Source organism: Thamnophis elegans, chromosome 8, assembly GCF_009769535.1.
Source record: "Thamnophis elegans isolate rThaEle1 chromosome 8, rThaEle1.pri, whole genome shotgun sequence".
Taxonomy (NCBI): Eukaryota; Metazoa; Chordata; class Lepidosauria; order Squamata; family Colubridae; genus Thamnophis; species Thamnophis elegans.
In genome coordinates, this window is record NC_045548.1 from 46,896,286 (window position 1) to 46,911,324 (window position 15,039).

Consider the following 15,039-nt stretch of genomic DNA (forward strand, 5'->3'; position numbering starts at 1 on the left):
TGGAAAGGTGGGGCCACACATTTGTATCCGTGCAGCGATATAAAGTATGTATTATGGCAGAGGGTGGATGACACCATAAATCATGTCGGAGGAATGTCACAGGGACCGAAACGCTGGTTTACTGGGGTCTGCATTTTGTAAGTTTCACCTAGGCTCGAGTTATTTTTTTAAAGCAGTCAAATTATTTTACTTGCTTATCCATGTCGTATCGAGTTGGTAATCAAGCGGTCGAACTTCGGAATCAGACTAATTAGGACCACCACACATCCGAGATGCAAAAATCAGGACGAGATGTTAAGAAAACTAGCTCTCCTACTGTCATTTAGGGGCTATGTGTGTATCTGCAGCATAACCCAGGGAAGTTAATCCTACAGTAGCTTTGAATGCCAAACGTTGGAAGACTCACCGATTCTGTCAAATCCTGATGCCAAGTACTAATCTAAAGACGAAATCCAAGCCCGTTTAATTCCCACTAAATCAAGCAGTGTGATTAACAGTTACTAGCTCTATCCTGGCTTCTTTTTAAATGTGCATCTCACGAAGGAACTGATATTTTTTTAAAAAAATAGGCTAGAATTTACATTTATTAAGTTTTAGCTATTAATAGGTTCGTTGGAATCTGGTCGTTCAAACCTCTCTAGGTCTGCGCAGATATAAATTCTATTAATCCTCGATGTACTGCAAAGCCTAGGCTTGTTGTAATTCGCTTACAAATTATTCTTATCCCACCCCTGGCAGGGGACAACTCTGGCTGGCAGAACACCTACGGAATTTGGGGTTCCTGCCCGCTAGCTCCGAATGGAGATGGGCAGCAGAATGGGCTCCGTCCAGCCTTGCAAAGCGCTGGACGAAACCCGTCGAGTCTCGCGTTTGATTACACAGAAGTCCAGTTTAGCATGTTCCTATGTATTAGCAGTCCGAAAGCGCGTCAAAGGGCAAGTAGAAAAATAGGGACCACATTTGGTGGGAAGGCAAGAGCAGTTTAGTCATGCCGGCCACATGACCACGGAGACGTCTTCTGACAGCGCTGAAACGGAGATGAGCACCGCCCCCTAAAGTCGGGAACGACTAGCACATATAGGGAACCTTTACCTATGTGTACAGTTATTGGTTAGACCAATACATGCCTGCCTTTGGATGCTATCGGCATTCTTCCTGCTACACGCACGCACCCCTCACGCTTTTGGTGTATTTAACGGAAAACTACTTTCAGGACAGGTAAAAGCCTAAGAGAAACCAGACAGGCGCCTAGCACCCTGGCCACGCCCACAGCTCCGTCCAGGAGGTCACTCTGCTACTCCTGCAGCCCTCGGGTAGTGGCTTCTTGGGCTACCCTCTGCAAAGCAACTTGGACGAAAATCTCAGGAGACGCCAAGAGTCTCACTTTCATGAACGCACACAGACCTTGTTTAACCCTCTCCCACCTGCGTCGCTTGGCAGCCCTTGGAGAGAGGTTCTACTCCGTCTAAGCACAGAACCGCTGGATTTTCCAGCCCAGGCGAGGCTCAACGTCGAGCACAAGGCGGACAGGAGCTCGTCCGTGGGGGAGGGGGGAAGGGGGGGGGGAATGGCTCCCGGCATAAGAAACTGAGGCCCAGCCGACGTGCGGGAAAGCAAAAAAACTTTCAGTTTTCCGTGTGCGCCTAGTTACTGTTTAACATCCCCACCCACGTTTCAGTTTGTTTAGTAAATCGATCTGAAAGCGCCTGCTGGGGCCCCGTCGCCATTAAGCCTGGTTCCTATTTTTATTTATTTTTTCCTTCCCTCCTCCGGGATAGATTTGCGCTCGGTGGCTGGGCGAGCGAAAGCCAAAGGCCCGCCGTGGGAAACGGAGGGGGAGGAAGCGCGGATAATGCTCCTCAGGCGTCTCTAAGCTGCTTCGCCCCGCCAGGTAAGTTTTTATTTCCGCCGGCGCCTCTCATAGAAAGACGAGAGCAGAGCTTGGCCGCCTTCGCGCCGGCGCCTTCGCCTTGCCCGGAACTACGAGGCCTTTCTGGTCCAGCTGGGAGCCGGCGGAGCTTCCAGTGCCTCTCGCTGCCGGACTGCTCGGCGGTGACAAGACGAGAAAGAAACGAGAGCTTGCTTTGCCTAGCCTAGCCTACCCAGGGTCTTGAAACGGCGGGACTCACTGCAGCCTCCTATTAGGGAACGAAGGCAGCCGGCTCTTGCTTCCCTTTCTGGCTAGAAGGGGTTGGATCCGCTTCTCTCTCAGAAAATACCTGCTCTTTTATACTGAAAGAAGTTTTAAGTCACTTGGGTTTTTAAAACAAGTTTTGGGGAGCTCCCCCGCCACCCCGATAACTTTATCCACTTCCGGTGGGAAGTGTTTCATACTAGATCAGTGTTTCCCAACCTTGGCAACTTGAAATGTCTTCTGGGAGTTGAAGTCCGGACATTTCAAGTTGCCAAGGTTGGGAAACACTGGAGTAGACTGTTAAGGAGAGGTTGCCCCATGATTTAGGCAGCTTCCTCAACAGTGCAGAGATTTCTAGTTATTCTCAGGGCGTTTCCCCAACTCACTGTAAATTGCACTGTGGTTAGGAAAGAATAATACAGTTGTGCTTGCCTCTACCTGAGATCCTGCAACAAATGTTGCCTCTTAGTGTTCTGTTAGGGGCCAATGGCTCAGTGGCTAGACACTGAACTTGTCTATCAGAAAGGTTCGCAGTTTGAATCCCTAGTACTGTGTACAGAGTGAGCTACCGTTACTTGCCCCCGCTTATGCCCATTCAAAAGCAGTAAAATGCAAGTAGAAAAACAGGGACCACCTTTGGGGGAGGGTAACAGCGTTCCATGCGCCTCGGCATTTAGGTCATGCCGGCCACATGACCATGGAGATGTCTTCGGACAGCGCTGGCTCTTCGGCTTTGAAATGGAGATGAGCACCCACTAGAGTCGGGAATGACACACAATATGTGCGAGGGGAACCTTAACCTTAACCTTAGTATTCCGGTATGCATTGTCCTGCCCCTGGTTTGGGCCTTGTTTCCAGATTTCGGCTTCATTGTTGTATATCTATTTCATTTTCTGAATTTACTAAATGCTGCTTGGATATATAGCAGGTGGTGGTATAATCCTGCATACTCCTTGCACTCGTTTTAGAATTAAGATTCTGCAGCCCCATATTTAGGGCAAAGAGGTCTAAATAAATAAAGGCACTGACAATTGAGGAAGAAAAAGTGAGGGACCATTACATTTGGTGGATCTAAAGTTATCCAAAATAAACCCTTTTCATAAATGATTATTTTGACATGCAGATCTTTCAGAGTTTGATTAATTCTATCAAGTTACTTCTATACATGATAGCACATTTGCATGAACCTCCTTGCTGTCTGATTATGGTTTTAAAAAGCAATTATAAGATTATTTAAAACAATATATTTTTAAAACAATTATATATTTAAAGCAATAACTAAAGATATTGTTTTTCACCATTCAGAACTACCTGTAGCCCAAAATGGCTGATCATTCAAATCAGTGTATTTCATTACCTCCCACTCACATACTTTTTGGTTACATTTATTTCCCAAAATAGTAAAAGCAAAACTGATTATTTTTCTCTTCCTGTTTGTCTTCTAGTTACAAAAAAAAGTGAGTTGGCTCCAAGTCTTATCAACTGCTTTTTAAGGATAACTAGAATATTAATACCCAGTATACATTATCTTCAATGTAACTCTTAAACGACTTCTAGAGGTTTGTCCCAGGATACTTAAGGGGTGCTATATTGATGTAGTATATGAATTATTTAAAGGAGATGGATGAAAGAGTAGATGATAAAAAGGCCCTGCAGATGCCATTGTCAAATACCTTTCATTAAGTCCTCTTCTTTTAGCCTGGTATTTCTCTTTATTTTGATTCAACCTTCATTTAAGGCCCTCGAGATCTTAGAGCGGTATTCTCTGCTTGTTCTTGTCACAACAAGTTTATAGCATAAGTATGTGAGTTTTAAAGGTGAGCGTCCCATTCTAGATAAGGAATGAGCAATGGGTAGGTCCTACCTCTTTGATATTGTTGACCTCAGTTTCATTGTCCTAATTCCCATGGACAATGAAGGCATATGGTGGGAATTGCAGTACCTCAGAATCAGGGGTTCCCATCCTGTGATTCCTCAGCCATCTGGGTCCTTTTTCATAATATTGTTGAAAGCACAAAGTACAGTTTCAAGATAGGAAATAGGTAAACTGTGGTTAGGCCATGAAATATGTATAAAACAATTTTAAAAACTTCAAAAGCCACTTACAAGGCCTTATGTCGTCCAATTAAACATGAATGCACCAATTATTTCTGCAAACAGGAAGAAAAGCTGTTCAACTCAAAACTCTAGTGAGACTTTTATAACTTTGTTAACTCGAAATTTACAAGTCATTCCACCTCTAAAAGAGGTTGATTGTAATGACAATGTTGGTCAGGCCAATCTATTCAATACAGTTTTAGTTCAGTTTTTGTGGATAGCAATGGTTGCAGTCCCCCATTCACAAGTTGAACCACAAACTGCTGAATATTAAATTTACAGTAGATAATGTTGAATTAGCATTATGGTAATCTAAAACTATCCCTATCCACAGGACCAGATGAATTATGTGCTTTTTTTTTCCTGAAAAAGCTTCCTACTGTCCTACCTGAACCTTGTGTACATTTTTGAAGTATTGTTTTGAACTAGTTCTCTGCCTGATCTATGGTCATCAGCTATAGTTTATACCAATCTTTAAAAAGGTTGAATCTAGACCAATCTCTTTGTGCTGTGTTACATGCAAAGTTATGGAATCAATTATAAACCAATCCATTGTTCACCACTTAAAGACAAACAAGTTACTGTTTGACAAACAGTTTGGCTTTAGGAAAAACTCATCCTGTAATTTACAACTTTTGCACTGTAAAACATCTGGACTATATGTCTTGATCAAGGTAAGCTGTAGATGCAATTTACCATATTTTTCAGAGTATAAGATGCACCATGATTTTTGAAGAGGTAAATTAAAAAAAAGTTTTGCACTCTGAAGGCTTCCCAAACCCTTTACCCCTGCATTGCAAACCCCTTTTTTTGCAAAAAAAAAAAAAAAAAAAAAAGAGCATGCAGAGGCTTTGGGAGGCTTGCAAAGGGGACGGCGTTTCAGTAGGCCAAAAATGCTGTATTCAGGTATAAGACACACCCAGATTTTCACCCTCTTTTGGGTGTCTCTTATATTCCGAAAATATGGTACATAGATTTTTGTAAGGGTTTTATTACAGAAGTACATGATAAACTGAATTAAACTTATGGCATTTCTTGACCTTTGCACAAGTAGATTGCTGTTTTCCTGTCTAATAGACTGCAGACAGTCAGAATAGGGAACTCGCTGTCTAAACCTAAATCAGTTAACAATGGTGTTCTGCAAGGCAGTATTTTCGGTTCCACACGTTTCTTGCTCTATATCAGGGGTAGTCAACCCTTTTTATACCTACTGCCCACTTTTGTATCTCTGTTAGTAGTAAATTTTCTAACCGGTTCCACGGTAATGTTGTTTTATAAAGTAGGGAAGTAACTTTACTTTATAAAATGTATAAAGCAGAGTTACAGCAAACCCCTACCGCCCAGCATGAAAGCTGGAACACCCACTAGTGGGCAGTAGGGACCAAGTTGACTACCACTGCTCTATATCAATGATTTGTGTGATCAACTTAAAAGCAATTGCGTCCCTTTTGCTGATGATGTAAAATTATTCAATACTACAGATAATTCTGCTGTTGCAAAGTGATCTCGACTATGCCACAAATTTGGCAACTTCAAATTTTGATTAATAAATGCTCTGTCCTACATATTGGTAAATGTAATCAGAATGTCAAGTATAAGCTAGGTGGAATTGATCTAGCAGATGACACTCACTTTTTCAAGGACCTACCGTAGGTGCACTTATCTCTGATGATTTATGCTTCAAAGTTCACTAACAGCATTGCTAAAAAAAAAGCAGTAAGAGTTGTAAATTTAATTTTGTGAAGCTTTTTTTCTGGAAACGTTGCTAATTAGCTAGACCAGTGTTATATTGTTCAACAGTTTGGCATCCCCGCCATATATCTGACATCAGTACAATCGAGCGGGTTTAGATGTTCTTCACAAGAAAAGTCTTGCACTCTTCTGTACACCATAGAATTCCCTATGCTACTAGGCTTGAAATTCTTGGATTCTTTGGATAACTTAGAATTGTCTCACTTGTGGCCAGACCTAGATATTGCATACAAAATTATACGTAGTAATGCTTTACCTATAAATGACATTTTATCATGTAATTGCAATAATACGCATGCGAAAAACTGCTTTAAACTCAATGTAAATCGTTCTAAACTTGACTGTAAAAAAATATGATTTCTGTAACAGAGTTGTCAAACTCTGGAATGCTCTACCTGATTCAGTTTTCTCAGCTACAAATTTCACAGTTTCAGTCACAAATTGTCTTCCATGGACCTTACTTCATACTTAAGTGGTTGTTAGTAGAAGGAGGTGTGTATGTGCACTAACGTGCCAATTGTCCCTGTTATTATATTTTTATTCTTTTATTCTTGTTCTCATTTTTGTTTTTTGTTTGCAAATTCTAATAAATAAATGAATAAATAATAAATAAATAAATAAACAACCCCCCCCCCCCAACTCTTCAAATTCAGCACAGTCCTCATGCATTATGTGCACCACACCTGCTGTATTAAGTGATTATTATCCACTTCCTGATCTAATCTAAATCATAACGTGCCTCTACAGTACCCTATTTTTGCACCCTTTCCACAACCACCTGCCATCTGATGATATTCTCTTTCTGGACTGAGTGACAACTTGTCCAGCTTCTGGAAGAAACACCAGCTTGCTTACGGAACTATTTCTGTCTTAAGGACAGCTCAGTTCCACCGTGCATGCACATGCACCTCCCACCGGCCAGTGATTTTCAGATCTTTGCTGTGCATGCGCGGGGGGGGGGGCAGCACATGCAGGCACGAGCATGCGAGGGGGTGGGGAGCACAGAGGAGGTGCAGCGCACGCATTGCATTACAGGTGTGGGCATCCGTGCCCGTGCTGTCGCGTGTGCCCGCACGCTTTCAGCACGCAATGACAAAAAGGTTAGCCGTCAGTGGCGTAAAGTTACCACAGTACTATTACTCAGTATTGCAATGAGAAAAGGGATACTGTCTTTTATAAAACTGACCAAGCAACTTTGCCCAAGAAAGACTCTGGATCTCATGTGGCATGTTGGTAACTCTGTATAGATACACAGTGTAATAAGCATGTCTAGAAAATTCCTGAACGTGAAAGAATAAGTTGAAAATAGAGGAACTCTGAATAAACATTTGGAGGAATACTTCGTTATTACTGTATTAATGGAATTTACTTTGAATTAAATGTATTTGGAATTTAGAACTGATGACATGAAAAAATAATTCCTGGTTCTCCAGTAATAATGTCTTTTATTCATATAGTCACCTATTTCTGAGGAATCTGGAGTTCTAAACTCCTTGTAGATAAAACCCATTCTTGTATATGATTGATCAGAAGCAAGTCCTACTGGGTTTAGTTTGGTTTGTTCCTCCAGAAGATGATTTTGCATTTCATGTAACATCAACAGACACAAAAGTAGACTATACACTATGAAATATTCAGGTAAAATGTCAGTTGTGGGGAGGGTGTTTTGAATGTTTTATTGATCATCCCATTCTCTTTTTCTCTTCTTCCTCTTGTTGCCTTTTGAAAATGTGTTTAAAGGGAGTTAAGATGGAAAAAACTTGAAATGTTCTTTTGTAACCTCCTTGCTTCCCATAATTCCTCTGTCACTCTGCAGCTTTGAGAAAGGGGGGAAAAACCACCACAGTTAGATGCTGTTTTCATTGCTTACTACTTGCTTCCCTGTCTCTTTCTTCCTGTCTCACAGATGCACAACAGTTCTGCCTGAGGCACACCTCATACACATTAAAAAAAAATCAAGCATAGGACAAGATCCCAATGCATCTATTTTTTTCAGAACATTGTCTTTCATTTTGTGCCTTGTGCAATTGGAAAATGGAACCATTTCTCTCTCCCCCCCCCCCACACAATGTTCATCAGACTTGATTAGGGATAGGAAAGCAGAAATTGTCTTTCCTCATTTAACACTGAGTAAACGTGGAAGAGCTGATCTGCTTTCAAATTAACAGAAATAAAGGTTGCATTTTCTACTGTGGGATGAAATCCCAAGTGATATGTAGAGGGAAATAAGCTATTGGCCAGTTATTGGCTGTTATTGTTGTCCTTCAAGATAGGTTGGGCCGGGAGTTTCTCAACTTCAGCAACTTTAAGATATGTGGACCTCAATGCCCAGAATTCCCCAGACAGCATTCTGGAAGTTGACATTTATGTATCTTGAAAGCTGCTGAAGTTGAGAAACACTGTGTTGGATTATAACTTCTGTCTTTTCAGTCTGCAGGGGATGATGGAAGTTTTAATCCTATGGGTTTTTTTGATGCCACTTTGCTGAAAGTGTTACTACTTTACGCTACTATCAAACCTCAAAGTAGCAGAAACCATGCCTTCAATTTTTAGTAGCATGGTCAGAAGGCCATAGATCTGTGGTGGTGAACCTATAGCACATGTGCCACAGATGGCATGCAGTGACCTCTCTGTGGGCATGTGAGATGTCACCCAGTTCAGCTCCAGTGCACATGCACATGCATGTACGCCTACCGCCAGCCAGTTGGTTGTCAGGTCTCTGCCATGCATGAGTGGGTGCGGGGCACATGTGAGGGATGCACACATGCATGGGGGATAGGATGCATGTGGGGGGCGGGGTGTATGAGCAGGGGCGGTGCACGCATTGCATTTTGGAGGTTCAGGTGCATACTTTGGGCATTCAGTCCGGAAAAGGTTAGCCATCACTGCCATAGACTCTCAGGGTTCCTGAAGAGACTTGGAGGGCATGGCGTTCTCATTTTGGCAATTGGCCAATGTGACTCCATAAGGTGTAGAAATTAAAGCTACTTAACTAATTTAATAAACAATGATTCAGTTGTAAGACGTTACTCTGTTGCACAAAAAACACAGCTATTATGAAAGTAGTCTCATTAGAACATCGCATCCCAAATTTTGGAATATTTTATTTATAAAGTTTCTATGTACTTTTTAATGCTATTCACTAGCATTAGTAGGAATAGCACCCTGGTAAGTAGTACTGAATTTCTTCTGGATTCTTCAAGTATATTTAAATCATTATCCTGTTTTTGTTTTGTTCTGCAGATTACCTTCAGTGTATCACCTATATAAAAAAGCTCAGTTGCATTGAGATTTATTTATTTCTATGTAGTGAGGTAGTATTTGATTGAAGAGTCTAACACTACAATGTTGGGAACAAGCAAATTCCAGAGAATTTAATGAGATTTATTGCCAAGTGAATATAGCAGAGATTCAACAGGTTTTAGTGGATGGAGAGGAACAGAATTATGGTGCAGAATATGCAAGGGTAAAATACATACAGACAGATTATGATTTTGGAGCATCTATATTTTGGGAGTTGGTCTTTATTTTTAAACTATATTAAACATTTTTTAGACTTAGACTACATTTTTGGACTTTCCTGATTCAGTACAATGAAAAATACTGTTTTAAAGAGAGCTTTAGTGCCACCAAAAATGCTCCTTACATTGGAGCATAGGATGGATGTTTTAACTATGAATTTATGCAGTGTCTATTTTCCTTTTTTACTGAGGTCCCCAGGTGGACTTAGGCAAACCATTATCTTGAAGCCTCTGTTCTCCATTCTTTAGCATGGAAGATGATAATGGTTTATTCACAGGGTTGCATTACATTTAGAAGTGTGCTGAATTCTTGAAAGGCAGTAATAACATACCATTCTGCTGTAATTTCATAGCTGCTGTTCAAGAAGGTCACTCAAAAACTTTTTTTTTTTAAAAAAGGCTTTTTTCTTGCTTTATTTTACTCATGGATTCCTGAAACAGAATTACTAAGATAAAGGGAAGTTGTTGATTTTCAGATCAACCAATAGATGATGTTACAGTGGCATATGTATAACTTTAATTGGGATTTTCTGTTTTCTAACAGGGCTTCCTTTTTCTTTTTATCTATCTATGCAAATATAATTTTATAACTTTTAAGAAGTGTCCAGGTTTATTTCCCTATCCAGGAAGGCTTTTTATTATCTGTCTTAGTGGTAGATGGGAGGTTTCTGGACAAAACCTATATGGCAGCAAGGAAATAAATGAATGAACGAATGAACAAACAAACCTCTGACCCATTGCTACTATCTGGTGGTCACCAGGATTTTTTATGATTGGTCAACCCAGGTCTGGTAGACATTTTAAAGACTGAACTTGCAGTTTAATACTGAATACTGAGCCAAATAATAAATGTATGCATATTTCTTTGGGTCTGGCTAAATGTAATGTGCAAATCCAGCACTTTTTAAACCATAGTTTTTGAAATCTGAATTCTATAAATGATGCTGTAATCAATACAGATTACTTATAAAAACTGAGGTGAAAAAAAAAATGAGGTGACTGGATGGAGTCAACAAACAATGACAATAAAAACTGTAGCTTAGCGTGTTGTGCGAACTAGACTATACATTCTAGGAAACATTTGAAACAAAACCCAGCATGGATTAATGTATATGAGTCAAACTATTTTCTGCTACCGAGATTTGTGCCTTCCTTCCCATCCTTATTTATGATGTTTTTTCCACTACTTTTTTTTTCTATTCCAGCTTGGTCACATGAATTTTGGCATCAGGATCTCGAAGGGCTTTGGGATTTGCAAACTGGGGCTGGAGGTTTTGTATTCCTTCTTAAGAATAGAAATGCAGGCAAGCCTCAGAATGTTTGCACCAAACATTTTTCCTGACTTCCAGGAAGCGTTGCCTCTCTTAATTCTGCATAGCATTGTAGTTCTTGCCAGTAGAGGAATTGCTGCAAATTTTTATCCCAGTCCACATACTCTCAGGTAAATGTATATTCAAATACCACCAGAGTATCTAAATCCTAGTCAATTCAATAGTTTTGCATGCAAATAAAATTCATAAGGTTACTTGGAATGGGAGGATTTTTGCAACAATTATATTAAAGCTATATACTAAACATTATGCTGAGAAGCTGTTGCTTTCTCATTTTATGACTAGTGTTTCAGAGAGTCCAGAAAGAGTTGTGAAACATTTAGTATTTCTAAAAATGCATTTTATTATTGCATAATTTTATTACAAATCCTAATCTATGGATTAGATGTACAGAGTAAATAGGTAGTATTCACTATGTTCCCATTTTTAATTGAATTATATTCAGACAACATTACTAGAAAATAGATTCAAGGATAGCTTGACAAGGAAATGACAGTGAGATGTTGAGTGACATGCCATAAAATGCTCATGTGTTAAGAAAAAATATGAAAAAGAAGTAGTGGGAAGCAGAGGAGAGAAGAAAGATAGGAAGAGAGGGATAGGAGAGAGGGTATGGGGGGAAGATGAGAATAGGGAGGAGTGGAATGAGGAGAGAGGAGAAGGAGAAAGGAAGGGGAAGTAGAGTAGGAAAGGATGATGGAGGGAAGAAAGGAGGTAAGGAGGGGGAGGAGAGAGGCAGAAGAAAGTGGTGTATGGAGAGCAGAAGAGCTAATAATTGTTTTTTATCTTTCTGGGAGTTGATGGCAAGAGGAACAGATGTAATTCTTACTTAATACAATATGATATTGGCTATGTAATAGTATACATGTGATTTATATGTTATGAAAATGGAAAATAATAAAAGTATTTCAAACTTCAAAAAAAAGTCAGAATTGATCTGAAAATATTAAAAAATAAGGTTCAAGATTGATGTAATTGGACAAATGCTAATTCATTGATGTGATTTCCTTATAGAATAACTGGCTTTTTAAACATGTTTCTAAATAAAACTAAATTTGTGCCTGTTGATTGGAAGAATATTTCTCTTCTACAAAGGTAGCCAAATAGAATGCAAAAATAATAGGGGTTTGCAAATTGGTTGCCGAAAGCAATGAGAATAATATGTGAGGATAAATGGAATACTTAGTAAATCAACACAGATAAGGTAAAAAGGTAGGCATGTGTGATATCATTTGGTTGTTTAATGTATTTATAGAAAATTGTAAGAATGCTTGTGATGACATTAGACACATCAGTTGGAAATGCAAAAATATGCATACTCTGTGGAGTTGATTAAGAACTCAAATGATTTGCATTGAGATTAGATGACATAACAACGAGTAAGGATCTAAAAATTAATATGTGAAAGTCCAAGGTAGTTGTCAGGAAAAATTGAAGAAAGGATTGCAGGTAAAAACAAAAAACAACAAAACAACAACAATAATAACAACAGCAAATAGAAAAACATGAATACTTTAGTTCAATGTTTATTAGAGATAGACAATCAATGGAAACATTTTACAGAATAAAAAATGTAGTATTTGTAAGGGATGTATGTTTATTGAAAGAGAAAATTACTGTGTTTAAGAGTGTTATTTTGCTTACTTTGTTATATATAGTTCAGAATTTGGATAAAGAGAAGCAGAAAGTAAGTTGAATGTAGCAGAAATGGGATACATAAAAGTACTTAAGAAGCATGTGCAGTAAAAGAAGAAGAGATAGAGTCAAGAATTCAAAATACATTATTTTTAGGGGCCATTCAGGGGTGGGTTGCTATCTGTATTACTGCCGGTTTGGTGCATGCAAAAATTTTGCATGTACACACGCACACTAGACACACACTATGCATGCATGCACATTTGTGCAAAATAGATCTGTACATGCGCAAAATGTTAAAAAAGAAAAAATAAATTTGTGCAATTACAGGTTGTCTGTGCTTGCACAGAACTAAAAATCAAGATGGCAGCCCCATAGGAGAACTGGTTCGGGGATGTGGCAGATCTGGGTCGCTGCCGGTTCCAGCAACCCAGGCTGCCAAACCACTACCAGTTTGGCTGAACCGGTCCGAACCAGTAGGAACCCACCGCTGGGGCTATTGATAGTTTGATCCTCCCTGAATATATCCAGTCTCCCTTTAAAACCATACAAACTGGTTGTTGTTAACGTAGCTACTAGCAATGAATATACACTTGGTAAAAAATAATGGCAGTGTAGAGAATGACTCAGTATTCTAATATTGTAAGAGAAAATTATTTGTATCATCTAACCTATATGTGATTTTAAATATAGCACTTTTGTCATATTTCTTTACCTTCCTTTGTTTCAAACAGAAAAACTCCAGTTGCTGCCATAGTTTTTTAAAATAAAATAAATAAAGAAGCCACGCCACCCCCTATTTTTGTATATTTTTGCTCCTTTTCTTTTTTTTGATGTGGTAACTGAATTTGTACCCAGGTCAAGTATGTACTCACTACAGAGTTGCAAAGAACATTATTGTATCAGTGAGCCTGTTTTTTAGTTTCTTTTCTAATGATTCTAAGCATTGATTTCTACCAGAGCTGCACATTGGTTGACATTTTCAGTGAGATGTCCACCCTGACTCAAGAATCCCATCTCATTAATGTATAGGCAAAATCTGCAATTTTTATGCTAACAGAGATTGCATTTGCCATTTAAAAGTCTACTCATTAGGAGAGATTTTTTAGGGTTCTTGCACAATTCCTCTTTTACTTTTTCCACTTTGAATAGTTTGGTACCCAATGCAAATACGGCCACTTCAGGGCTCAGCTCTAATTCCAGGTTGCCTATATGCAAGTTAAAAACACTTGAACTCAGCCTTCCATTTTGCATAACTCACCAATCTGAGAATTATCTGTTTATTCCAATTTCTTGTTCTATTAGCAGTCATGGCAGTTAATATTTATATAGAGAAAAATGACCTGATATAAGATTCTGCTAATACCCAAACTAAAGACTGATGAAAACTGGATTTTCCATCAAAGGAAAAGCAGTTCAGCCTATTTCATAGCTTAAGCAAGAGAAAATATGCAGAAATTTGAACTTGGATTTCACTATAATAGAACTTGTACTTGAGAAACAGCAAGCTGGAATTTTTATCATAGTTCTTGGATTTTTCTACAGTACAGCTAGTCCTCACTTAATGTCCACTTGTTCAGCGAGCATTGCAAGTTATGAATAAGGGGGATTTAAGGCAGGTCTGCATAGTTATGGCCATCACATGATCATGATTCAGGATCTTGGCATCCAGCCTACTATTATGGTATCACAGCATAACCATGATCATGTGATTGCCATATACAACTTTCATTGCTGGCTTCTGAAAAGCAGAGTCAATGGGAAACCTGGCAGTAGATTGGAAATGGCAGTCATTAACTAGAAGAGGCTGTGACCACATTGGATTTGGCAACTGGGACTGCTCGATCAGTGGAGGGTTGCAGGCAGTACAACCCGGTATGGGCGTACTGGTGTCTGCTGGGAGCACTGGGTACCTTTCCGGTATGGTGCTCTGGAGGGCCCATCCACCTGCCCATGCTCCTTACCTGTATTTGAGCTCTTCAGTGTGTCTACACACGTGCATGGAGTGTACGGCGCCTGTGCGACGCTCCGCCGAGCAGCTGGGGCATTGCGGAGGTATCACAGGAGGTAAGGATGCATGTGCGTGCTGCACGTGTGTGTATGTGTGCTGCACATGTGCTGCACCTGTTCATGTGGTGAACACAGGGCCCTGTTGCACTGTACCAGTTGCACCGAGATCCGGAACCCACCACTGTTCTGGATCTGCCATTGTAAATTGGTGCAGCTGCACCAATGGAGTTCCCAGTCCCAATTATCATTGGTAATGTTGATTGATTGATTGATTTTTATTTATATATTTATAAGCCTACATTGGTAAACAATTGGTCAGATAAATTTTAATTTTTTGTGTGATTCCAACTTAGTGAGAAAGAAGATGACAGCAGTTGACAATCTAGGAGAGTCCTTGTCCTCTTAGGCCATGGTAGCTAAATTTGCTCAGTGTCTTTAATGAGGGATTTGTCAGGAATTTATTGAAAATCTATGTATACAGTATCTATTGGTTCACTCAGACATCTCTCTCTCTCTTTCACACACTGTCTCTCCATATATATTACTAATAATTTAAACT

At 39.6% G+C, this 15,039-nt stretch overlaps 1 protein-coding gene across 4 annotated transcripts in view; it reads left to right on the forward strand.

The window, feature by feature from the left end:
* The first annotated feature begins 1,646 nt into the window (after window positions 1-1,646).
* The window catches only part of HNF4G (hepatocyte nuclear factor 4 gamma), a 70,623-nt gene continuing 57,230 nt past the window's right edge, over window positions 1,647-15,039 (forward strand). For 2 of the 4 annotated variants that reach the window (XM_032222783.1, XM_032222785.1), the window contains exon 1: window positions 1,647-1,891. The gene's annotated coding sequence lies outside the window, so the exon portion shown is untranslated. The remainder of the gene's footprint in view (window positions 1,892-15,039) is intronic. The other 2 variants (XM_032222782.1, XM_032222784.1) reach the window with 2 other exon arrangements.